The 25,907-nt window shown below is 39.1% G+C and overlaps 1 protein-coding gene across 20 annotated transcripts in view; it reads left to right on the forward strand.

The window, feature by feature from the left end:
• Positions 1 to 25,907, forward strand: part of NRIP1 (nuclear receptor interacting protein 1) — a 148,469-nt gene that overhangs the window by 42,135 nt on the left and 80,427 nt on the right. For 5 of the 20 annotated variants that reach the window (XM_068690609.1, XM_068690724.1, XM_068690596.1 and 2 more), the window contains exon 2: positions 1,257 to 1,380. The gene's annotated coding sequence lies outside the window, so the exon portion shown is untranslated. The other 15 variants (XM_068690650.1, XM_068690706.1, XM_068690583.1 and 12 more) reach the window with 6 other exon arrangements.

Genomic DNA, 25,907 nt, shown 5'->3' on the forward strand with positions numbered 1-25,907 from the left:
CAGAGGAGCCTTCCCTGATGAGTTGCTCCTACCCTTTGATTATCACCCCAGATCTAACCTTCTACCTCTGAGCAATTTACTTGAGAGGCTAATCAAAGACAAAATGTCATCTGGTGATTAGGAGCCCATGGAGATACAGCTAACACTCCAGACTGTGTGTTGTAAGGTTTCATATGGGCATATGAGCTTAGTGGTGATGAGATAGTACCTCCTTTTCTCCAATTTTTGGCAGTAGTATGATGGCTGAGCCCTTTCTGGGAGGATGTGTGGAAGGAGAAATAACAGGAGCTGAACCTCTGCAGTCAAATTCCTGTCCTGGGCTGATAAACTCAGTAGTATTCTTTTTCTTTTTCTTTTTTTTTTTTTTTTTAATTTTTTTTTTCCTTCCTATTATTTTCCTGTCTCCGTACAACCAGTATAGTGATAAAATTAAATCACTGAGACTACTAGTAAGTAGTGACTCTGGTGGTGCATATCCATAATTAGTTTGGTCTGCAGTGATGCAAACCCGTGACATAGCAGCACCTGTAAATAAGAATTTCTGTGGCTTCTACTGCCAAAGTTGCACTCTAGTCTGTCACATCTTTGGCATCGCTTTGCTAGACTTATTATATCTGGCCTTGAAATCTCTGTTTCCTAAGAAACTCTGACTAGAGTCATTACTCTTTCCAGTACAGTAGGCCACTGAAAACACACGTAAGGTGAGGAGAAGATGATGAAATTAACAGGTATAAAACATGTATATTGCTCGCTGCACATGTAGAAGTCTTTTGGATGACATAGTTCTGCTAGATGGTAACTGCAGATTAGAGCCTTGGCTTGCCTCCTCCAAAAATTTGGCCCTGTCAGGCTATTACCTACTGTGAAGTGGGTTTCTTTCATTCCTTTCTCTTGGCATTGGCCACCTTTTATTAATAGCATAGGGGAAGGTATAATGGGAGGAAGAAGAGTTTGTATAGCCCTGTGGTTAGAAGGGTTGTGTTGGCAAGGCCAGTAAGCTGAAGTAAAGGTACATAGTCCAAATCAGGCAAAACAGGAATTTAGACCAGGCTTGCAAGGTAGAAGTTGTTCAGAAGTAGATGGGTGAATGTTTGTGTCTTCTCCTCCCACCACCCCACCCTGAATTTTCATGACCTTGTCTGTATCCACTGGCTTGAAGGAAAGACTTGAGTTAGAAATATAATTTAAAAAAAAAAATCTTTTTTTTTGGCTTAGGTCTATCTGTATTTAAAATTATATATTTACCTTCTCTGCAGATAGTTTGAGAATCATCCCACCTGTTGCCTATCTGAAACAGGAACCAGAGCCTGGAGTAGGAGTACTCTGGTACTGACTGGCTGAAGGTCTACCAGGATCCTAGCACTGAGACCAACCTAGCAGGTAAGTTGAAATCAGATTTTATTTGAGGGGCTGAGGTCCTTAGAAGAGTACTTTAGTCACTTGCCTCTCTTGGAAAAAGAAATCCCAGATAAAGGGTGTGTGCTTGCAGATATGATTTGCTTTTTATTATTATTTTTTGCTATCTTGAACCTATTATCATTGCACTAAGAATGCGTGCCTGTGAATTGCTTTATTTCCAGATTAGACACTCCCCGGCCCGTTTCTCACCCCTTCAAGTATGACTATCAGAAAAGCTAGACTGCAGTCTAGCTTCCCTCTTCTCATTCAAATTCAGATGTCTTAACAAAATACAAAGGAATTTCCTTTGGCAGGAATACTGGAAGAAAACAAACAAGATTAGTGTAAAATAGGATTGGCACAGCTGCCGTTGCAGTGGGGTGTTATATTTGTTTCTGATTTTGTTGTTGTTACTGCTGCTGTTCTTGCTCTCCACCTTCAGAAAGTTTCTTTTCTGCACGCCTTCTGCAATCACTCTTGACTATGCTCCATATTGGAGTGTTGGAGCAAGAAGGTTTGTCTGCAGCTGAAGTTTTACTGCTTTATTTTGCTGGTGTAGTTAAGGTACTCCACACCCCCCCCCCCCCCCCCTCAGCCCCCCTTTCCCAAGCTCTCCTTGCTCCTTCCTAATGCAGGTTGTGTTGTAACAGGAAGGAATTGCTGGTACAGATACTTAAGACACCCTGTACAGCAAATTGACATCTATTATTTGATGCTATATTTATGCATTTTTTTCATAAAGACTTTTAGATATAAAACCACTTAATTTATATATATATATATATATATATAGATAGATAGATAGATAGATAGATATGTATTTCAGATTTTTAAAAGATACACTGGGTAAATGTTAAGAAAAATCTCTGGGTAGTTCACCTCTTTATAAGCTGTTAATAATTAAACTAATACACCTTCACTTAGAGTAGAGAAACCCATTGTTACAAAATTAGAAGGAAAAAGTGAATTGAAATGATTTTTATAGGTATACATATATTTGCTGGGTAAGAAGTTTGACAGAGTTCCTCAGAAATGTTGTTCAAACAGTAATGCTTTTTGCTTCCATCTAGTTTAAATATTACACTGTCCAGAACCTCCCTCAGTCCTATTCCACAGCCTATTCTATGTAAAATAATGATAAAAATATTTCCTTTAAAAAACAAATCCTAAGCAAAATCATAAATTTTGCCTGCAGTATGTCAATTATGGCAAGAGGTTCAAATCTTTATTATGAAAGCACCTTGTTGCTTTTGGTATTTGTGGTTGACATGAGATTACTACAAGAACACAGATTTGTGTTGCTCCTGTGTCAAGTGGAAGGTTCTGTATTAACTTGTTTGTTGTCAGGACCTGGGCTCTGGTTTGCTGTAGTTACTGATGTGATGTATTTAAAGACAGAGCTCTGTAGTTTGTTGTGGAGATGCTAGTCTTCATTTCAGAGTTCAGACTGTGGTAGAAGCTTTTGGTTTACTGGGATCTCAGTTATCAAAAATCTCTGTAAAATGCCATCTAAGGTGGCAGTGACTTAAATATTTAATGATATTTTGTTGGAAAATGAGCAGAAATAGGAAGATCTTTAAGAGTTAAAACAATTTATTAAATGCCAATATTTCTTTTCGCTTATTCTTCCGTTCTTTGTCACTCTTGCATTCTGGGTTTGATCCTTTGTTCCCCAAAGAGAAAACTCCTTGACTGGATGGATGTGCAGTTTTGATCAGTGGAGAATTTTTTAACTTTTTAGTCATAACTGAAAATTTATGTGCTAAGTTCAACTCAATGAATTACATGACAAATCTGCAGTAGTGCAGACGCCATCACGGAGACAGGGAGACTGGCTGTTTGTCTTGCCAAATATCTCAGCAGTCCTAGGACGGAATAAGCTTCCTAATGCACAGAGTATGTGACAGCAAGATGTGCTGACTTTTTTGATATATATGTGTACAAAGTTCCTATTAAAGCTTCTGTCTCGGAATAAGAGGTTGAAGCAGCTGGGTATATACTGTGCTTTAAGATCTGTTGAGGATGGGAGGCGGGAGGGAGAACATTAGGGCATGTCAGTATGTTATCAGCCTCCTGATGGGCAATGTGAAGATCCAAACCAATGAGAAAATGTACTCCTCACAGCTTTTAAGGTGCGTGCCTGCATGTGTAGGGTGTGTTTCATAATGTGACTTAAACCTAGCTCTTTAGCTTTTGCTTATTTACATGAACTGTGCTTAGATCTATGTACTGTTTTTATATATTTCAAAAACTTTGTGCTATTTCCTATGCAGAATGTATACCTTCATTGTGCTTTTATTTCCTGTATTCAAAGACAAACTTGTTTCCACATGAGAAAATGAATTGTTTAGTTTTCAGACAAAATAAGAAAATACTCTTTGGAAATAAACTATAGCATGATCTGATCTGGCTGAGAGTCTGGTAGGCATACATTACACCAACAGTGGGTGTTCAAATTTATTGCTATGGCATTAGCAGAAACATGTGCATAAAAATATCTGAGAATACAGGAAAGATTTAAAAATGTCTCTGACCTTCTTACTCATATCACGTTTATATAGCTCATTTAAATAGTGAAATTGTTTTGGCTTATTTGGTTTCAGTTATTATTGGCTGAAGAAGTCGAGTGTGGATAAAATAATGGGTTAACCTGAGTGTTAAGATGTATCTTTTTCTTTTTCCTTCAAAAATCAAAACAAACAATGCCTAGAATTAAATATAAGCCAATTGATTTTTCATGGATTTCATCTGAGCCACAAGCTGCAGGTCAATGAGACTTTGATTTCTTTTTCAAAATATCAGATCAATTTATGTGAAGGATACAGCTTAGATTTGAATGTTAGTTTCGGTTCTCTGTATTTGATACGCTTTTGAGTGGATTCTTTTAGCCTGTAATATTAGCAGTGCAGGGGTTACTTGCCTTGGCTAGTATCAGCAGTCAGTCACTAGCTGTGTATGACTGGCATAGTGAAATGAAAGAGGAGGAGGCACACCTGTGAAAGAGAAAAGATCCTGGAACTGCAATTTCTCAGATTAGCTAGCCATCTCCTTTGTAATAAAATCATGCAGTCAAAAAGGCTTTTACTCCTCTGTTTCCACCTCCTATTCAGGATTCAGCAGGTGTCCCTGGGTACAGAGGGTCTGGCTTATGTGAAGTGGATGCTAACATTTGCACAAAACTAAACAGAAATCACCCCTGAGATATGTATGCAACAGTGATACGTGTATTTAACTTCATTCCTTTCCTCCCCATGTAATAGAATTAGTTTGCACATAAAGAGGATAGAAAACATGTTGCACCTTAAGCATCTTGTCTATAATTGTTATTAAATTTTACTTTTCTGTATTTACACACTTCTTTTTCTCCCTACTTTGCCACAGACTTGTGGCAAGGTACTGTTGTAAATAATGTGGCTCTGAAAAACCCATATTTTGTTTCTTACACATCAGTTCAGCTTCTGAGTTGCAAAGCCAGTCTGATACTCAGGATTTTAGCCAAAGCAACAGGGGAAAACTCTGGCTATTGACAGAAGGAGGAAAAAAAATAAAAAAAGAAAGGCAAGCAATGGAACTTTTAATGATCAAGCAGAGATGATAGGACCTTGGCATATGAAAACATATGGTGTAGTAAATCAAAGCAGGCTGTCTTGAGTGTAGTAATATTTTTATGCTAATAAATTAGTGTCATAAGTGATTTGTCAATAAGATGTAGAATATGCTATGAAGGAAGTCAGACAATATTTGTCTTTCATGTGGAAAAATAGGGTGAGGTCATTAAAAAAAAAATCCTCAACAAGATTTTTTTTTTGAAGACAGATGCTGTTGGCCTGACCCACAGCAAAATATTTGCATATTTAATTTCTTATGTGCCTAAAATACCTTATATACCTATTCTAAATTTAATGTTTTAGAATAGTTCAATGGGAACTATTACGGTAAGGAGCTGCACTGCTGTGGTGGAGAATGCTCCAGTCAGGGACATGCAGAACTTCTGGAGCAGTGGCTCCAAAACTCATGAGATGCTCATGGCCCATTCCACCCTTTCTTAGTGGGATGTTCTTCATAGCTGCTGGTTTTGATGTCTCAGTCAGAGGTAGTTGAATTTTGGAGCCATGGCAGGAAGGAATTTGAACTTGGGCCTAGGATGCTACACACTAAAGGGTTCAGGACAGTCCTGGATCGCTCTGCTGCTGGACAGGTTGTTTGGGACCATGAGGGCTGCCCCATCCCTTGGGCTCTCTCTATGCCACAGGCAGCAGTCCTTCACACTGGTCACTGCACCAGCCCTCCCAAAACCTATTGTACAGTAACCTATACTCCTGCACACCAGGCCCTCCAGCTCCAGCCGCAGCTGATTCCTTCTTCACTTGCCTTAGCTTTTCTTTTTCATTTGTGGACAGTTCATTTCCACCTGAATCTAGAAAGTATTATGTGCTGCCTAGGAACAGATGAAGAAGCTACTAAGAAGCTACTAATGCAGTCCAACATGACAAAGCCTTGTTTCCCCTTCAAACTACTTTTGTTTCCTAACCTGCTTTGTTCTGCGAAGAAGTTGCTGCTTTCCTTGATAAAAATGCATTCTAAAGGAGCCAGAGAGTCACTACACCCCTGAGCAAGCAGGACCTGGATTTCTTCTGCAAGTGTACAAGAAGGGAGAGCTGTCCTTCCCTTGCATGCTAGCAGCCCAGTAGCATTAAGGCTTCTGATTTGGCAGGATGAAGGTATTAGCCCAAGGTAAAGCAAACTTTACACTGGGGAAATCCAAAGGAATAGGACTTATCCTTTATCTTCTAATCTGCACCTTTCATACTGGGTCCTCTTGTGTAAAAAATGTCCTCCACTGCTGCTTCACACATAGAAAATTACAGGTGGAAGTCCAGTCTGACATTTTGTCACTGCTCTCTGCAGCAATACTAAGTCCTGGGAAGGTCAAAGGCTTATAAAAACTCAGAAGATTCATGCTACTGCAACATTGATCTATTTGTTTTAATTCATTCCTGCTTTTAACAGATTCTGAAGGTGCATGTTAGTAACTAATTTAATAGTGGTATGCGGATGTAATGCTCCTTAAACTTGCTGTATCAGCAGTAACAGAAATAGTAGCCTTCTATTAATCTACCCAACAGGTATATAATGCAGAGAAAAGTGTTTCCATCTCTCTCAACAGCTAGTCAGTTCGGAAGCTCATTTGTTTTATATTTCCTGGAAAAAATGTCTGCAGCTGCGTGTATCTTGATGCAACAAGATAGTGGTGCTTGTTTTACTGTCCATTTGGATTTTCTTGTAGATGTGTCAGAGTTATGTGAATATTAATATATTAATCTTATTTTATTTTATTTTTATTCCAAGATATTTCTAAGATTTTTCCACCTCACCCTTAGGTCCTCAGTACCTCCTCTCCAACTCATAAGGGTCAAAGAATAACTTGTTTAACCCTGAGTCTGTTGTAAGATTAATCAAAATTGTGATGCAGAGAGAAGGATTTTTATGTGGACTCAGCCTCTGCAAGAGTATATCCACTACAACCAGCTGTCAAGTTTGTGACAACCAAGTGGGAACACCCGACTAGCTTACTATGACCGTTGGCTAATACAGACAATTTATCCACCAGCATTGGACTGGTAGATAGCTGGCTTATTTGCTGCATGATTAAAGCAAACATATACTGCATGTACCATTTACACTGATACATGGCTGCCTTATCTTCACATTATCCTCTGTATTGCTAATCTGGGATAAGACCTTCTTCTGCAGCAATTAATCAGGTTCTCAGTGGTTTGGACCCTTTTTAAGGGGTTAGCTGGATCACATCTGCTGGTCACTCAGAAGCAGGTCTATGAGGCAGAACCTGAGCACATCCTGTCGTGCATCATACCATACACTTTTGAAAACACCTCTGCATTGTGCCCTGTGATTGTACTAGTTCTTGTAGGTTTCTTATTTCAGCTCAAGATTCCTGCGCCGATGCTTATTCATATCTCTGGCTGCTGACCCTTGGTTTGACTTTCTGGATCCTGATTTTTGGCTATGAATGTTCGGCTTCTTTCCCAGTTCTGGACATGGGCCCTAACCTTTGAGCTGAATAGCCCATGCTCTAGTCTGTAATCTTAGAAGGCCACCAGGTCATCTGTAGTAGACTGTACTCTATTCAGTAACAAATGAAATCTAAAATAGTAGATACATTACCTTTTTTTAGGGGAGCATGTGGTGTGGTTTTGTTTGTTGTTTTTTCACAACTACAGCCATTTACTTGTAAACTGGTCTTCCATTAGTGTTTTGTTAGACTGCTAAATAGAACTTTTTCTTTCTCTTAGTTATCAAATTGTGCTTAATGGCTGTTCTTTCTCTGGGGAGATTATAATCATATCTAAGCCAATAGAGTGAGTGAACAGAACTGTCGGTAAGTATGGACATTTTAGATTGGTGGCTACAGATCTGATAAGGTGCAAGGTACCAAAGAAAAGGCAATAGTGTCAGCATATTATGAACTTTCATTTCATTTGATATATGAAATATTATAAACATTATTGATAAGTCTGCTTTTTCTTCTGGAATTTCACAATGTTACTTCATCACATGGCATAAGAGTGTAAACACACTCAAACACAAAAAGTAATGTTCATTAGAGACTCGTGACTGAAAATCCATGGAAAAAAATGAGATAGAAAGTTGACAAGATATGAGGGAAAAATTTGAGACAAAAGAGGAAGAACTGAAGCCTATAATGTATGTCAGTGTTCAGGTGGGAGAAGGGTCAAGTTCCTTTGACAAGTGAGTTAATGGATCACAAATGCAAAGCTGAGTTCTAAAATGAACTTATGGTTACTACTTAACCAGCTAGAAGGTAACTTGGAATAGGCAGTAACGTGGATCTGAGTGAAAATACAGCTGCTTTTCTATATCCTATATATGTTACGTATATTATTTATATGTATAGCTATGAATATATGCAAATGCTCAACAGCAAATAATTACAAGATCTGTGGGGATAAAAAAACTCTGTGTTGATGCAATGTTTTTGCTTTGTGATGTTTTGACACAGTTAAGTATCTGAAATCAAGGTAATGTATGATCCATATGCACTGCTTCTGTTTCAAAATATGCCACAGTTATCAATCCAGGAAAAATATTTTTTAGCCTAAAAGCAGATTACAGCTCACTGTCTCAGAGAAACGTGGTACTTCCTTACTTTTAGGGCTTCAATACAGAACTATTGATATGGAGATATTTGGATCAAACTTTTATTATATACATATAGACATGCTTGCTAAATGCATCTCTTTCTGCCCTTTGACAGGAAAAACTGTACTTTACTAGGGTAATTTTCATGGATGTGTATATAATTTTTTTCTAAAGCAGGCTAGTTTAAATAGGGGGTAGTTGGATGTTTGTAGAATTCAGTTAATGGTGACTCACTGAGATTCTCCTTTGGTTAGTGTACATGTAAGTGAAGAGCCTGTTTGGGGGTTGGGAAACAAACAAGTTTAGTGGATTGCTTCAGTGTTTTTCTTCCAAATCCGTCATTTACATTAATATGATTTTATACGCTTTTGTTAAACTATCAGTTCAGAGAAAGAAATGTGGTGAAATAAAACAAGTGACTTCTTCAATCTGTTATTCAGTTTAAATTTGTCACCATAAAAGCTAGAGAACAGTAGGGCATAGTTTTTTATTTAGACTGAGAATTTTTACTTGGTGTAAAGCTTCTTAATGGAACTGCCTGTGAACTGGTGTGACATTCACCATGTGTAATGACATCAGTTTGGTCTTTTTTTTTTTTTCCTTCCTCAAATGAATTAAAAATGGAAAGTACTTCCAGTACTTCTTGGTAAGTATCAAGAAGTCATGTCCCTTGGTACAGCAGAGGTCCTTCCTTCATTAGAGGCAGGTAGTTTCCCTTACTCATACCAGGTACCATTTAAAATCCCACCACCTACTTAAAAGGTAAGATGTTAATGAGAATGTTACTGGAATGTCAACTCTCAATTTGATAGTATGTGATTCATCTGTTTTAAATTTGCAGAGAATGAAGCTTCCATTACCTTACATCAGAGAAGATTTTTACAGGCAAGAAGATCTAATTCTTGCCTAGTTTCCCTTGATAGCCAATTGCCTTTCTCAAATCTACACCATTTACTTCTAGGTTAGTTCCCTTGTTTCACTTTAAATAATTTCTCTGATTCCTTCGTACTCACACACTGCAGTTAGTTAAATATAGACATTCCTCATACTACCCCCATCCACTTAGCTGGTGAGTAGCCAAGTGATACATATTTAGCACTTTTAATTTTACCTCATAAATCAATCATTTTAGCTCCAAAATCAGTTATGTTTTTTCTTAAACTTATCATTCAACACAAAGAGTCCATTATGCTTGCCTGTGAATAATATTAATTGTGTGGTTTAAATTATAAACAATATTTTATAATTAACTTCATAAAATTGCTCACTTTGAAAATTGTATAACTACGATTTCTATAATAGTAGCTACAGGATGACAGCATTAATCTAAACCCTGTTGCTCTGAATTGTTGCCAGTAAAGCAAAGGCCTCTTAACTGTGTAATTATGATAGAGAGAAAGTGTATTCTTTGTGCAGATTTATTGCTTTAAGTACTTTTTCAAGGGTTTTCACCTTGTTTTCCATTACCATGCACTAACGGTATAAGGAAAGGTTACTTCAAGGAATGGCTTTAATAATATAAACAGATAACACTATGTTTAGTTATTTATTTCAAAGTAGATTTTATTTTTCCAGTGTGCTATATTTTCTATCAGGTTGTTTTAAAAAAAAAAAAAATCATTCTGATTTTGCTCTTTTGCTCTTGGCAAATAGTGTTTATTTTCTCTTGGGATGGAAATAGAGCTGGTATGAACAGTAGGATTTATAAGTAAAGAGAAGTCAAATCAGATCCAATAGGAAAACTGTGAATACATTAATAATTAGTTGTTTCACGTTAGGAGGTTGAACTGATGTCCAGATCCCATAGCTAGACAGCTTTCCAGTGTCTCTAACAAAGCAAGAAACATTGCAGTATTGAACTGTGTTTAGTTAAGGCAGGGAAAGAGTTGAAAAAGATATTACTTTAATTTCAAATCTAGGAAGCTGAGGTGCAAAGAGACTAAGCAATTTGTCCAGTATTACAGAGGTCTGCAGGAGTAGTAGGAGTTTAAGCTTCTGCCTCCCTGTTGAAGCTGATCTACAAGACTGTATGTATTCTGTAATCTGTTTTTATGCTCTTATCTATTTAATCTTCCTCTCATACCAATTTTTGTAAGTATGTCTCCACAGAGAACTCCAGCATAAGAAATGTTTCTGCAGATGAACCTTGAGGTTTTATAGTAACACTGTATAGTCGCTACGTGGGAGGTACTTGGAGTTAAAATGGTGCAAATTGCCATTAGAAGTGAATCACTTCAGTATAGGGAAGTCAGGTTAGCTATCTGCTTATTGCTGTCTTTTCATCCTTCACTGTCAACAGCAGTGGCTCTTTCAGCATTACATAACATTACATATGTTGAGCCAGATTGCCTGCTTCTGCTGGGGGAGCGACAAACACATCTCCCCCTCCTCCCCCCCCCCCCCATGCTGGGAGTAGGAGGAAAACCCTGAGGAGTCCCGCTTGGGATTTTCCACTTTTGTTTTCCAGGCATGGGAAACTTTGGCCTGGATTGTCTACATGTGTGTATGTGCCAGCTCCTTCCTTAGCATGTTCTCTCCTCTCCTTTCCATTTTTCCCTTTATTTCTTTCTGAATGGAGGGGATTGGTTTTGGCTGGCAGGAGAGGATGCACACAAGAACACCATGCGCTGCAGCCATCCCTAATACTTGCTGTGTAAAAACAAATTCTGTGGATGTTACACCATGGGTTACAGCTACAGGATGTAAATACATTAAAATTAAAGCTCAGGCATGGAATTGATGGATTTGATCCTGTGTGACTCAAATTAAAAGGCAGCCACTCAGTCAGTGAGTGCAGAGTACCAGTTATTTCATGAGTTATTCATCTAAACTGAAGATTCCACCACTGCTTAATTGCACTGTATGTGAAGCTCAAAAATGGCTGCAGCTCCAAATTTATAAAATAGCATTATACAGAATATAGGCCTATTAATTTTACAGTCTAATTTCTGATTAGGTTTTACAGTACCTCTGATGAACGGCATAGATTTTACCCGTTAAAAATGATGACAACTCAGTTCTGTCATTTTAAGTGGAATTAAACCCAGTATTGCCAAGTACAATAATATCCTATAAAAAAAAAAAAAAAAAAAAAAAAAAGAAAAAAAAATACAGCTCCCAGGATCATGGTATTTCTGTAAAAGAAAATTTCATTCTCCAAGATAGTGGGACTGTTACCTGTTATTGCAGACAACAAAATGTGGGTCTGACATCTGCTATAAACTTAAATTCTCCCTTCAGCCTGGGCAAGTTAATCAGTGTTTTCTAGTACAGCTATGTAACGTGTCTATTAACAATCAAATAGCCTAGTAGAGCTGATGAAGGAAAAGTTTCAAGTAAACTTTTCTATCAGAAAATAATTACATTAAATAATTAAATCTTCACATTGTCTGTGCTTTATTTTAGAAAAAAAAAAAATTTTTTTTTGGGGGGGGGGGAACCTGCAAAAAATGAAACAGTCTGTTCTTAACATTTTTAGATGCAAACTTAAACACATCAAAATCTGAAAATGGAAATACTGTAAAATGAAAGAAAGAAAATGGATTTTTTTTAACTGTGAATTTTATTCTTTGGGGGAAGGGGCTTACTTTAAAACAAAGTCTGAAAACAGACATAAAGTGACGTTCTTGCTTGTGACATGACTTTACATTGGCATTTGTAGATGCAAGGTATATTTTTTAGCTCCTATTTGGTATGATAATACTGTTGAAATCTCTTGAAAAGAATGGCATGTTTCACACTAACTTTATTAGTGACAGGATTGGGCCTTGATGCAATACCTCATGTCATAGCAGCAAAACTTGTTGCCAATAGACTGCCTCAAGGGAGGAGATTTCCAGTAACTGCTCCCTGAGAACTATTCTAAAAATGCATCTTTTTCTGTCCAGCCACCGGGATAATGATATGCTCCATCCCTAAAGAGAGGGGGACTGAACTGAACTGCATTGATGGCACCAGAGGTCCCTGCTGGCTTGTTCACTAAACAGAATTGGCAACTGACTCTGAAGATAAAAGTTCTTGACGTTTTTCCAAGCTGGTGGAATGGAGCTGAGTGACACTGAAATAAATAAAGGAGGGAATAGTATGATCTTGAATGACAGAGAAGCTTTCATGGAAGGCTTTCATGGGGGAGATGTTGGATGTACGGTACAAGGCTTGAGTCTAGGGGATTTGACACTTGGATAATGTGCACATTTGCTACCACTAGTATGAAATGTAGAGGAAAATAAAGGGAAAAATTCTGAATGACTTCTTTAGTCCCAGTTAAAGCATTAAAACTATATCTATATTTCCTTTTCATTGACTCTCTATAAATTGCCAATCTCTTTGGAAATCTGTTAGAAGAACATTCTTTCTCCTGATAGGGAAATACACTTCACACAAAACATTTGTCATTTGTCTGTTATTATAATTCATGATCTTATCCTTCATTCTCTCACTTCTTCAAGCAAATAGTAATCGTACCTCTAACCTGAGACTTCAAAGGTAAAAACATTGTGAAGGGGTCTGCATTCTTTTCCTTCTTGTCTCTGATCTCAGCCAAAGCCTTTGAACATCAAAGCTGCTCAAAGTTTGGGGCAAGTTCTTAAGGATTGGGTTATTAGGAAAAAAAAAAAATCATTGAATTTCTATGTTCATATTCAACGCAGATGAGAACAAATATTAATATTCAATAATAGTTTAATTTAATCACAACAATTAAAACAAGTTGCTGCTTAATCTTTTTGCTCAGTACAATGAAGCTCACTCATTCCATTGTATTGCTTTGAAAAATCCTTGACTTCTGTCACTCTGAAATTGCTTGAAAATTTTTCTAGCCTAGGAACTAAAAAGCAATTAGAAATTTAAAATAAATTCCCAAAACAAAGAATGTTGCCATTTTAATTACATTATAACACTGTAATATGAGGTTAACACTTACAAAAATGAATCCTGTACCCTCAGTCTATTACCTCTAAGCGATTCTCATTTTCACATTAATTTTTGTAGGCTCTCATCTAAATTAAATACTTTTCAGCTCTGTCAGTTTATCTCTATACGTATTCTCATTACAGCAGTCACTAGAGCCAAAGTATTTTAATCTTCAGTATAATCCCTGTAGGACCATATTCTTAGCTACAACTTTTAGGGGTTCTACAGCTAGTCTTTAAGAAGTAGCACTCCTTTGTACAGCAGATCTCACCCTTTTAAAGACATTCAATAAACAAGTAAGTTTTGCAGTCTGATTCTAATAATGTAAAGGAGAAAATGCTCTTCATTTTCAGTGGCTAGATAGGTAGTCATAAATCCTTCCTTTCCCCATTACTCACCTCGTAATTTCTGCGTTCTCAGGAAATGTTCTAATCACTGTTTTGGTAGGTCTCATTTCTGGTCTTTCCTTAAAAGCCAATTTGTGGGGAAAAAAAAATCTTCAAATTTTCATTAAAAAAAAAAGATAAAATATTGGTTGTAAAACTAAATCACCAGAAATATTAGTGTTTAAGTTAGATCTCTCTTCAAATCCGAGCAAATGTGCATAAACCTGAGCGACTACGAGAGTCAGTAATCAACTCATCAGCAGAAATGCATGCCATCAGGAAGGCCAATAGGGTAGGCCAGTAATTCTGCTATGCCAACGTTTCTTACATAAATTATGGTATGTTTTCTTGTGGAGAATTTTCACTGACTTCAGTAGCACCATCCAAGTAGTAAGATCCTTGTTTGAGTAAGGTTACCTGAGAAAACAAGCTGCTAGCACTACTGTTGTTTGTTTGCTGGGGTGGTTACATTGGTAGGTAGTTTTGCTTTTATCTTGGTTTTGATTAATTAGTGAATAGTAGAGAATGCTTAGTCCAGATTCCTACAAATAATTCAAAAAATAAATAAATTTAAATGGCTTCTTAGCTCTTGGTAGCTGACAGCCAAGCTATAACTCATCAGAACACAAGAAAAACCTGATGCAGCTTGTGGCATATTCAGGTCCTCACCAGACACAGCTGAACTGTGTCTCTTGGCGCTGGTAGTCTGGCCACCCTGAGAGAAGGCCCTGTGGTGTCACACGTGGGTTTCCTTCAGAAGAAAATCAGAGCCTGCTAAGAAACAGCGAATACACCTAGGTTTCATTTCAATATGCAGGATATAGTCAGAGTGCACAAACACCTGGATCCAGGGGCTGAAAAGGGTTTCTGAATCTGTAAGTTTAGATTTCACAACTCTTTCCAAAAATTATACAGAAGGTAGAGACTTATCATTTTCTCTTGTCAGAGGACATGAGCAGAAGGCCATCACCCAGCATTCATGTCAAAGCTTTAAGAACACGAGTAGAGGCAATGTTGGCTTATAGCTCATTTCTTCTGGAGTCAGTGACGAGGCCTCCATTAACTTGGTAGGATCAGCCCCCTGATGAGTATCTCTTAATAAGTCAAAGTTTGTGGAAAAACTTGGTAGGGCAACAGAAAAAACAGTTTAAATAGACTTTGTGGTGTATTAATAACCACTGTGAAAGAGCAGCAGGTATGAATAGTGTGTTATTCTGTACAATAGACTGCCCTGGAAACAGAATTTTCTATGCAAAATGAAATTTGATAATCAGTCTCATCATTGGATTGACAAGATGGGCATTAAAATAATCCTAGTCTGGGGAACATAAAAACATAAATGAGTAATAAGCAAAGCACATTTATTTCAACTAATAATAGGAAGCCTTAATCTTTTGTCTGCAATAATGAAAGAAGAGCTCACAATCAAAAACAGCATAAGGTTTTTAACCAATGAACTCGGTTTGAATTTTAAAGATGGGTTAGAAGTTCAAGTGGGTTTGGGTGGATGGCATGAGCCAGCCATGAACAGCTCTGTTTTGTTTGATTTTAAGTGAAGAAAATTGATGCTTGTAGAAGCTTTTGTAGTCACCAGCTTGTCAATATGGTAATAGTGTAGTTTGAAATTGCTGGTTTGGTTGACAAATAGGTCTGTGTCTTGTCGGCATAGAAATGAAAACCAGCATCAAGCCAATGAATAATCCTGTGTACAGGCAGCTTTGGAATGCTGAATATGAACAGGGCCAAAATGAAGCCCTACAGAGCACAAGAAGTAAATGCTCTAGGAGAAGGACACAAATTACCCTTGAAAATATAATGCAGGTAACTGTTGGATAAATATGATTTAAGCCAATTTAGAACTGTGCCAAACAGGAAGATAAAGTCCCTCAGGCATTCAAGAAGAACATTAAGATCTAGCAAAATGAGAATAGCTGTAGAATGAGAACCTGTCTTTTGGAGAAGGTTATGTCTCATTGCTGTGTTGCTGAAAATTTTAAATAGTAAAAAAAAAAAAAAACCACCTAAAATATAGAAATTTTATTCTGTATTCACTGAAGACAATGGCAAATCTTTTACTTACATTGGTGATACTGGATTATGGGGATGTAAAATGAGACAGTAATAACACTAAAGGGTTTTATGCTTTGTGTTGTACATTGATGTAGCTTTTTTTTTTCAATATAGCAAACACACTTTGTATGTGGTGTTGCATTTCTTGCATTTTTTTTTTATTCCAGCAACTAAGTAATGCTTACCATTACTAGTTTTCACTAAAGCCCTGAAGAGACAGCAAAAAAGTCTATTAAAAATAATAATAATTTTTTAAATAGTTCTGCAAATTTGATTTTTATCAATTTTTAAAAATTTGAGAAAAGATTTGTATAGGTTATTTTTTAGCTTCTGGTTTACAGGTTTTCTTTCTATCAGAAGCGTTCTAGCAGAACTGGAAAACGTTGCTGAAAATGTTCATTGATATTTCAACTCACAAGGAAGACACAGGGGAAAGAAGGAAGGTAAACCTTTACCAGAACCTTTAACAGAACAGCAGTACAGTAGAAGCAAAGTTTGAGTATCTTTGTCTTTTTCGTGATATGGAATAGACAAAATCCACCCATCATTTTAATTAAAAAACAAACAAACAAACAAACAAACAAAACAAAACAAAAAAACAACAAAAAAAAAACCACATTTCTCTCGGGGGATAGAAGGTGAGAACTAGGAAAAAGCTGGAGAATCATGGCAAATAATTACATGTCTTCATGTCATGATTTAAACTGTGTTTTTTATTCATAAATCCAAGTACTGGATATTGCTGTAATCACAGTAGTCTCTGAAACTGGGAAAGAGAATTTCAGTATAGAATACTGAGGGTCATAGCACAGCAATTTGTTTCTGCCTTTTCCTTTTTTCTATAGAAATGAAATAAATAAAACCTATTTGCTGTCAAAGGAATAACTCTAGAAATCACGTGGAACTATTTGTTTAAAAAATCAAAAACAATAACAATAAAAAAAAACAAACAAGAATTCATCTAAACTGTTGCATCATATTCTAAAATCATTTACTAGCTCATTTACTAGCTTTCTTAAAGCACCCATATGAGCAACATCAATCAGATAGCAAGAGTAGCAAATTACAAATAACTAGCATATAAAGTGACTTTGGAGAACTGAAGAAATCTTTATGGGTTTAATTAATTTTTCCTATATCAACCTAGCAACTTTAACTGCTAGGTATATGATAATATTTGTCAAGTGTTTGCGTTTTCAGGAGTTGAAATCTGCCCTTGTCAAACCACACACAGACATTTATCTTTGCACATATATTTTTCAACTAACATTTTTCTATGTTTCTGCTAGGTAAACAGTGCTACTGACCAGTAAAAGTTAGGAGGAATGTAGAGGGCAAAACATTTTAGATGATACTTGTAAGGAGTCATGTGAGTCTTTACCCTTCTATTAAGAAAGTTGGCAATAGTGCTGAAGAACTGATGTAACAAGGGTTTAGATGTCATATATGTTAAAGAAGGGATTTTAGAGAGGGGAGTAATTTTAGATAGTGTTCATCAGAAAAATGTGAATCCATTTATATATTGTATGTGATGGAGGTATTTTGCTTACGCAAAATAATAATAAAAATGATTCACAGCATCAGGTTACACAAAATTCAACTTGAAAACATTTTTTTCTTGCTGCTTGATGATCTGATTCCTCAGGGATGCATCTGTTAGGCTGGGTGGGAAACATGGAACAGGAATTCCTAGGCGTACAGACTCCTCCTTCCTCTGTAATAGGGCTTCCATGTTCAGGCTTTTTGTAGTATTTTATCAAGAACAGTATTAAAATCCTGGCTTTCCACCTGGGAAATTGCACAGTGGGCAATAATTACAATGTTGTAGGACTTTGAATGTTGCTTCTCAGTCCAAATAAACATGAAACAACCCTTTCAGATTTTTCACAAAATGTAATTATTTTTTTTTCCACACAAGCTTATCCATTAAAAAAGTTACTTTAGCCATTGTAATGCAGCAGAATGGATGTTGTTCAAATGAAGAATGTAACGCAGAGATCTTCTGTGCTGAGTCATCACAATTTGTAATGAATTCTCTTCTCCACAGAAGATGTTTTCATGTATGCTTTTTTTTAATTACATCATTACCCAAGAAAAATAAAAGATGCAATCATATCAAAATCAAAATTATTCATATAGCATCGGTTTGTACTATCTGCTTTTTGTATATGGAAGTATGCCATGTTCTTACTCCCTCGTTTTCAAAGTAAGAGAAATCTTGAGTTCTTTGAAATATATATAAAAAGTAGCAAGAGAAATTTCCCACCTCTATGAAAGGGTTGTAACTTACGTGAAGATATTTGTTGCTATCTGTTTTATGGTGAGTTGAATCACTCTTTAAAATCTGCCAGCTTTACGTCACATGTGAAATATTGGTATGATGATCAACAGCATCAAAGCTGGATTTTTTACGTATCTAACATTTAGTGAAACTAATGTCTCATAATAAAACCTAGATATTTGTATGCTAATAAAACTATGCAAAGAAATATAGTTGGATCAGTTATAAAACCACAACTAATTTGATTCTAATAAACTAATCCAATAAAATACATACAATAAAAATAAGAAACTTATGTATAAGCACAAGACCCAGTGATTTGAGTTCCTTAAATTTTTGGATGCACAATTTAAATAGATTTTCCCATTAGGCATCAGAACATAAACAGAACCAGTAATCACTTGTGACTAAATCTGTGACATTTGGTAGGTAAGCAGCAATTTTCTTGAAAATGTTTAATGCTTAAGAACTGGGACCATATTTCCCAGACGGTCACTTTTTAGATACTTAATGACAGAAACCAGATTTTTTTTCAGTATTTCTTAACTCATTACCTTTCAGAAGTCTTTTACGAATGACGTTGTAAAATAGTGCATTGTAGTCCATGTGTTTTTGCTTTCCATTATGTTTATGTGATTTCTGAAACTGGTTGCGCATAGGATTTTCCAAAACGATATTTATCCTTTTCATTATGACATAAGCATATGATAAAGACCTTCTGTAGTCCTGAATTCCAGTAATCCTCTGAGGCCTCTTTCATTCACTTCTCCCTCCCACTCTCACATGAAAAAAGAAAGAAAAAACAACTAGCAACTCAGAATAAACAAACAAACAAAAACATTACAGACAAATGGAAAAGATAAGATGCTACTTTGGCACTTAAAGCACTGCTTCTGTATTATTTCATCAATAAAAGTCCATTTTTTTTGAGGTATGAAGGATGTGACTGAGCAGGCTAAATTAAAGTTTCAGAATGGTGATAATGTCCAGCATATCCATACAGGGCTGGGAGCTGGGAGAGGCAGGCACTTTGGTGAGGCAGCTGGAGGCCAGGCTGTGTGTAAGATGGCACCAGAGGCCAACAGTCCTCCTGTTTTCCAGAGTAAAAGTGAAAGCAGTCAGCATACCACTAGAACAGGGGAAGAGCATCTTCTCATCTGCTGTAACTGAAATCAGATAAAATAAATCTGGGCTTGCTGGTTTTCCTTCTATTTGTTATTAGAGAAAACAGTATTGTTTTCTTCTAAAAGGAGAAAAAGAAATATAAATTAAAACTCTGACTTTGTTACTCAAGTAAGTGTTTCAAGTTAGTGGCTTCCATGGCTTCAGTGTATTAAATAACTTGCATCTTATGCTGTTGTTTTTCCATGAAACCTCCTCTTGTTCATAAGCTAATATACGAGTAGGTAAAAATATTGATAAAAATACACCAGATATGCTGTTTAACTTATCACAGCAATTTAATTTACTTAAGTCAGAGCACTTAAGGTCATTCGTACTGAAGAATATAAGAATTTTAAGATGTAATTAAAATGTTCCTCTGTTGTTAAAAAAAAAATAAATTAAAAAAGTACCTGTATTATTTTTAAGGGCAACACATAGGACGCTTTAGTTTCTCTTTTTTAGCTGCTTCCTAATGGTCATTTCTAGAGCTCTGTTCCACTGCAGTATGGTACTGGCTGCCTGTTCTCCGTATGTATAATTTGTACGTACTGTTCATTTTATCTTGGAACATACTGTTTCAACAACATGGTTTGTGTCATCATGAGAACCACGACAAAAGGTTATCCAGATTTTGTGATAGCTGGCCAGAAAAATGGTGCTGGTGACAACAATATTGTACTGACAGTAGCTTCTAAATGCTGAGCCTCAGAAAAGGCAAGATGCTTCAGTTATTATTCAATTCTTTATTGCTGACATTAGGAACATGTTTGTCAAAGAAAGGAGGAGAGAGAAGCAGGAACATGAAGTCTGAAGGGACCTGTATGGTCAGAATGGTTTCAGCTACACACATATCCTTCTCAAATGTTATCTTTGCAAAGTCGTTGACCCACAAGTAGTATGAGTATTTTCACACTGACTGTTACACCTGCTCTCCTGGTACTTCCTTGTGTGAGTTTGGAAGTGGTAACTCTAGGCAAGGCTACCCATTTTCTGGACATGCCTTCATGCTATCAGTAATGAGTGACTCATCAAAGGAACATTCTCAAAAGTGTGTTTTTCATTGTGCGAGTGGGATGAAATTGCAGAAAATTCACAAGTACAGGATGTGTTCTTCTGGCTAAAAACACAAGTCTTTTATTCTGGTAAAATGTTAACAATTACTGTAAAGTAGCCACATCAACTTAACGTACACCACTTTGATTCTTCCATGAAAGGTGTTACAGGGGCTGAAAGTAGTGTTTATTTCCTGCCAGAAAATATAAGCCCCAAAGTGTCAGTTCCTGTGTGCTGTCGAAAAATGCACACAGACATGCACAAGAAATGCATATGGGAAAGTAAGCCTAACCCTAGTTCATGCCTCAGAACAGATACGGTACGCTAGAGGCATGGCCGAAACTAACCAGATGCTGCAAGCATATGACTCCTTCATGAGAGCTTATATGTTACAGCTGTCTTTAAATGTTTTGTAATTGGAAAGACTCTAGCATCTGGTACTTTGCTTATTACTCTTAGATCAAATAGTCATGATCTGAAGTCTACTTTTAAACAACGCAGAAAGAACAAAAAGAACTTGAGGTGCTAAGGGTGACTAAGTGAAATGACCTGCTTCAAAGTACTTGCAAAAACATTACTAAACGGTGTAATTAAAAACAAAAAACAAGCAAACAAACAAAAAAAAAAAAACAGAAAACAACTCTGGGAGGAAATTATATGAATTATGTAAGCATGCTGATATACTTATCATTTTAAATATAGATAAATTAACTTTTTGATACAGCATACTCACGTTTGATGTCTTTTGTTTTTATGAAGAGTACATTATTTTTTCTTTTACATGTAACTAAATTCCACCTCCCCTGGCAGCAGACTTACTGCTGTCATGAACAAAATGGGACATGTGCTATATAGTATGCCCTATAGAAGCCATCACTCTGTTCCAGTTTTTCCTCTGATACGGTTCCCACAATACGGTTCCCACTCATTTCAGTTTCTCCTAGATAGTACCTCTGAAAAAAGGGAGACTTTTCCTACTACTGATTCATGCCTGAACACTGTTCAGACAGAGGAGGAAGTTACAACTAACACTTATTTAGGCAAACCTCCTTTGAAGTCAGTTATCGAATAGTGATGATTTTGTGTACTTTTTTTTTTTTTTTACTGTTATTATTTTGTGTGCCTACATAAACTCTGGAATATTAGGTGATTTAATGCTCTGTGAAGGTACCTTCCAAACAGTGGGTAATCTGACATATTACGTGAATTGAACTAGGCTGAGTCAAGGATGGAATTTCATTATTGGTCTATGTAAGTCTGGCATAGTATTTTTAGAGTAAGACTTTGTCTGTAAATGAATTTCAGTAAAGCTAGCTAGCTTTTCAACCGTGTTCCAAGCCTTTCACATCATGATTGGATGTCATAAAGCAACGCCTTAATTATTTTGATTGAAAAAGGTAGTTTCAGAGCCGTTAGTTTTTTGAGAGGCTGAGAAAAGAAAATCAAAATAAAAGCAATTGTAGTTCAGCTAAGCTCTTAAAAACACTTTATGCAATTTAAAGATTATATAATTAGCATTAGCATAAAAATGTTTGGGAATCATGTAATAGCATTTTTATTTTCTTTTTGAAAATAATATATTTCTTGTTACTGCATGGCACAGACCTATGCTTTATTTTTAGCAAGATAAGATAAAGACAATGTTTCATTACTGGAACTGTAATGTTGTTCATCATTTTAAATGCGTTATTGTAGCCACCAAGGCAATCAAAGGAAAATTTGGGGGTAAGTCAACATTTTTATTTAACAATTTTTAAAACAGTCACAAGGATTGATTTTAGAACTGCAAGAATGTAATAATTACAATTGCATTTTGATTTTGCCAGAATTCCTAGTAGATCAAAAGTATGGCTTTCTGTCTTGAGATTGATTGATGGTTAGCAACTGTAAAGTGTGTGCGAGTGCACATGTATGTGTATTATTACATATATTTATAAATATAAAAATAAATGGTTCACTGTTATTACCAAATGTGAATTTATGACTAAAAAAAACATGGTGAGAGAGCTACAGGCTTGCAATTCTAGGATTGATTTCTAACATAACCCCTATAAATATAAAATTATTCCAAGACCAATCCAAGCCCAGTATGTTTTCCTGTCATAATTGGCCTTCAATTTATAGATGATCTTATAATAAAGAATTTCCCTTGAAGAATTGAAAGGATGTCTCCTTCTGTGACGTTTATAGCGAAGAGAAGTTATAGGCACCACCCCCAGGTAGTGGATAGGTAGGTGCATTGGTAGACGTGCATCTTTTATGCTTGGAGAGTGAGTGTGCATTAAAGTTTGGTTGAAGACTACAGAGAAAGAGCCAACAAATACACATCAGCACTTTGATACTTCTTGAGAGAAGCATTGTGTGCTGCAGTATTTTCTTCACTTGTACAGAAAATGTATTTCCTAACTTGTTTTGATTCTCATACTTTGGGTAACTGTAATGGGCAAAATTTGGTGTGATATGAATATTAAGGGTTGGAAATAATCTGCTAAATCAATATATAGCATTGTTTGATACAATCTCAGTTGATTGTATCATATAGAACTTGTTTCCTCAGCCAACTATATTTTATCTAACAAAACGCATTTTAACAAGTATTTCATGAAGATTTTTTCCATTGCCTGTTCAAGATTCCTCGTTTTGTAGGTCTCTCGTCTACACAATAAATTCCCTAAGGTTAAGAATGAAAGAGGTCTCTACTACAGACATTCTTGATTGAAATAGCAGCTAAACTGCTGCAGTAATGAGAATATTTCCTTTCTCCTAGACAATTCAAATAAAAAAAAAAAAAGAAAAATTAAAGATCATTTATTTACTATGAGAATGTGCTAATGATGCTACTATGGAAATGAAGAGCAAAACTCATTGTTTTACCGGAAGCACGATCGGGCTATGTTGTGAGACATTCCCTCAAAGAAAAAGAGACTGTCATGTATATATAATGTGACACGCAGCAGCTTTAGAAAATGCAGCTGCTTTTCTGGAAAAAAGTGGTTAAAAACACATGATGATGAAGTTAACCTAAATCTTTCATTGGCTTACAAAAAATAGGTCAAGTAGTGCATTACTCGCTCCGCTGTAAGCCTGTACACAATCCGTGCATTCCAAAGCAAAAGAGGTTTTGCTTCACATTCCTACATCTACTTTCAGTCATGATATCTGTAAGCTAAAGCACTTGGCTTTTCACAAGCACGACTCCCTTTTGCTTTCTTTAAAGTGGAAATTCATACATTCTTTAACGGTATTTTTATTTATTTATTTATTTTTTTCCTGAAAAGATGTTTGAGTGTACCACTTGTAATTATTTTATGTTAGTTTTAGAACTAAAATACTGGCATATGTTGACACAGATACTATCGCACAGTTCATAGCCGATTCGTAAACAAATTTGCTTCTCCTTTTCCAGTCTTCAACTTCTAAGAGAAACAAAGTATCATGATGTGTCTCCATGTCAAACAACACGCCAAGCGTCGAGGCTTGTTCTAAACACGGGCACTGCGGAGGCACATGGATGATGTGGCTGGGGTCACGCACTTTTTTTGCGGTCTAGCCTCAGCAGCCAAGCCGGCTGCGTGTCTCGGGGCTCTCCCACCCCTCCTCGGCGGGCACGGAGCCCGGCGGCAGAGCAGCCCCGGTGCAGCCCCCCCAGCTGAGGCTGCCTCCAGGCCGCCGTGGCTGCCACCCACCAAGATGGAGGCCGCCTCTGCTCGGAGCCTCTGTCCCGTGCCGCCCGTTCCTTGGTTACTGACACGGGGCCACCAGCCCCGGCTCCCCAAATCCGCCCTTTTTTTGGGGGGTGCGGGCAGCTGCTGCCTCCCCCGTGGCACATCCCGGCCCCCAGCCGAGCCCCCCCCCCCCCCCGGCCCGGAGCAGGAGAGGCCGCGCTCGGGGCGCCGCAGGCCGCGAGGGCAGGGCCGCGGGGGGGCGGCCGGGGGAGGCTCGGAGCCCGGGGGGGGGGGGGGGGGGAGGCCGGGCCCGCTCCGCCCCCGGCTCGTCCGGGAGCCGCCGCCGCAGGTGCCGGGCGGGCCGCGGGAGGCTCCGAGCGAGGGGGGGGGTGGAGGTTGTTGGGAAGAAGAAAGAAAAAAAAAAAAGAAAAAAAAAAAAAAGAAAACAAAGTTTCCAGCTGATGCTTTTGGGAGGAAAGGTGGAAAATGCCCGCGCTGAGCCGGCAAGAAGCGGTAACCGCGGGAAGCCCCTTCCCTGCTACTCCCCGCTTCGCGAGCACGGCGCCGCCGCTCCCACGGTGGCGGCCGGGGGCTGCGGGGCCGGGCAGGGCAGGGCGGGGGGGCAGCCTCCATCCCTGCCGGCCTCCCTCCGTGCCGGCCGCGGGCGGGGTGAGAGAAGGGTTAAGAAACTTGGCTGAAGAGATGAATGGCGCGGGAGGGGGGGGGAGGAGGAGGAGGAGGAGGAGGAGCCGGGCTGCGCCGCGCCGGGCGAGGTGGAAGGCGGGGAGGATCGCGGCTGCGGGTTAGGCTTTGAAAGTCAGCCTCGCAGGCATTGCAGCAGGGCCCCGAACCGCGCAGGGGAGCGGCGCCGCGCCGGGCTCGGCTCGCCGCGTACGTGCGGGGGGTCGGGGGGCAGCGGGGTGGCGCGGCTCGGCTGGGCTCGGCTCGGCGCCGTCCCCGGGTCGGGGTCCCCGCGGAGCCGGGCTGGGCGCTGGGGGAGGCCGGGAGCCGCGGCCGTGCGGCGGAGGCGGGGGGGGGGGAGGCCGGCGGGCAGCGCTCGGGAGGAGCCGCCGCGGGGCGGGAGGCGCTGCGTGTGCAAGGGGGGAGGGTGCTGGTGTCCGTCCGTCTGTCTGTCTGTCTGTCCGCCCGCGTGTCTGTCCGTGCAGCGCTGCCGGGCGGCGGCGGGGAGCGAACAATGCCGGGGTGAGCCCGGCGAGGGGTGGCCGCGGCGGGGACGGCTTCCGGGGGGGGACCCCCCCGTACGGGGCCAGCTGGAAGTTTGGGGGGCTTGGGGGCGGCGTGGGAGCGAGGGGGGGACCCCGGCTTTTACAGCCCGAGCGCTGGCTGGGGGGAGACCTCCGGGGTCGAGGCCAGGGTCGGCGAAGCTCCGCCCGGGGCAGCGCCGAGGCCGGCTGCTGCCTCCCTTTCTCCCTCCCTTTCTCCCTCCCTCCCTCTCGGTCCCAGCCCCACCTGCGGGCGCCCCCCGCCCCCTTTCCCCTGGCCGCCGGTCGGGGCGGCCGCGGGTGCCCCCGCAGATGCCGCCTCATCGCCGCCGCGCCGGCCCCGCGGGGACGTCGCTGTTTCCCTTCTAGACTAAAGGTTACTTTTCCTGGCGTGTTTTCCTGTCCCCGAAGCCCTTTAAAGGTGATTTCTGCCTCCCCCCCCCCCCCCCCCCCCCGCGCCGTCTCCCTGCGGAAGGTGCTGGAGGCGGCCGTGCCGTGCGAGTGCCGCTCGGTGATTAACTGGGAGCAGAGGGGAGCCCGAGGAGACGCGGGGGCAGAGCGTGGGCAAAACGAG

This window comes from Anas acuta, chromosome 1 (genome assembly GCF_963932015.1).
Source record: "Anas acuta chromosome 1, bAnaAcu1.1, whole genome shotgun sequence".
NCBI lineage: Eukaryota > Metazoa > Chordata > Aves > Anseriformes > Anatidae > Anas > Anas acuta.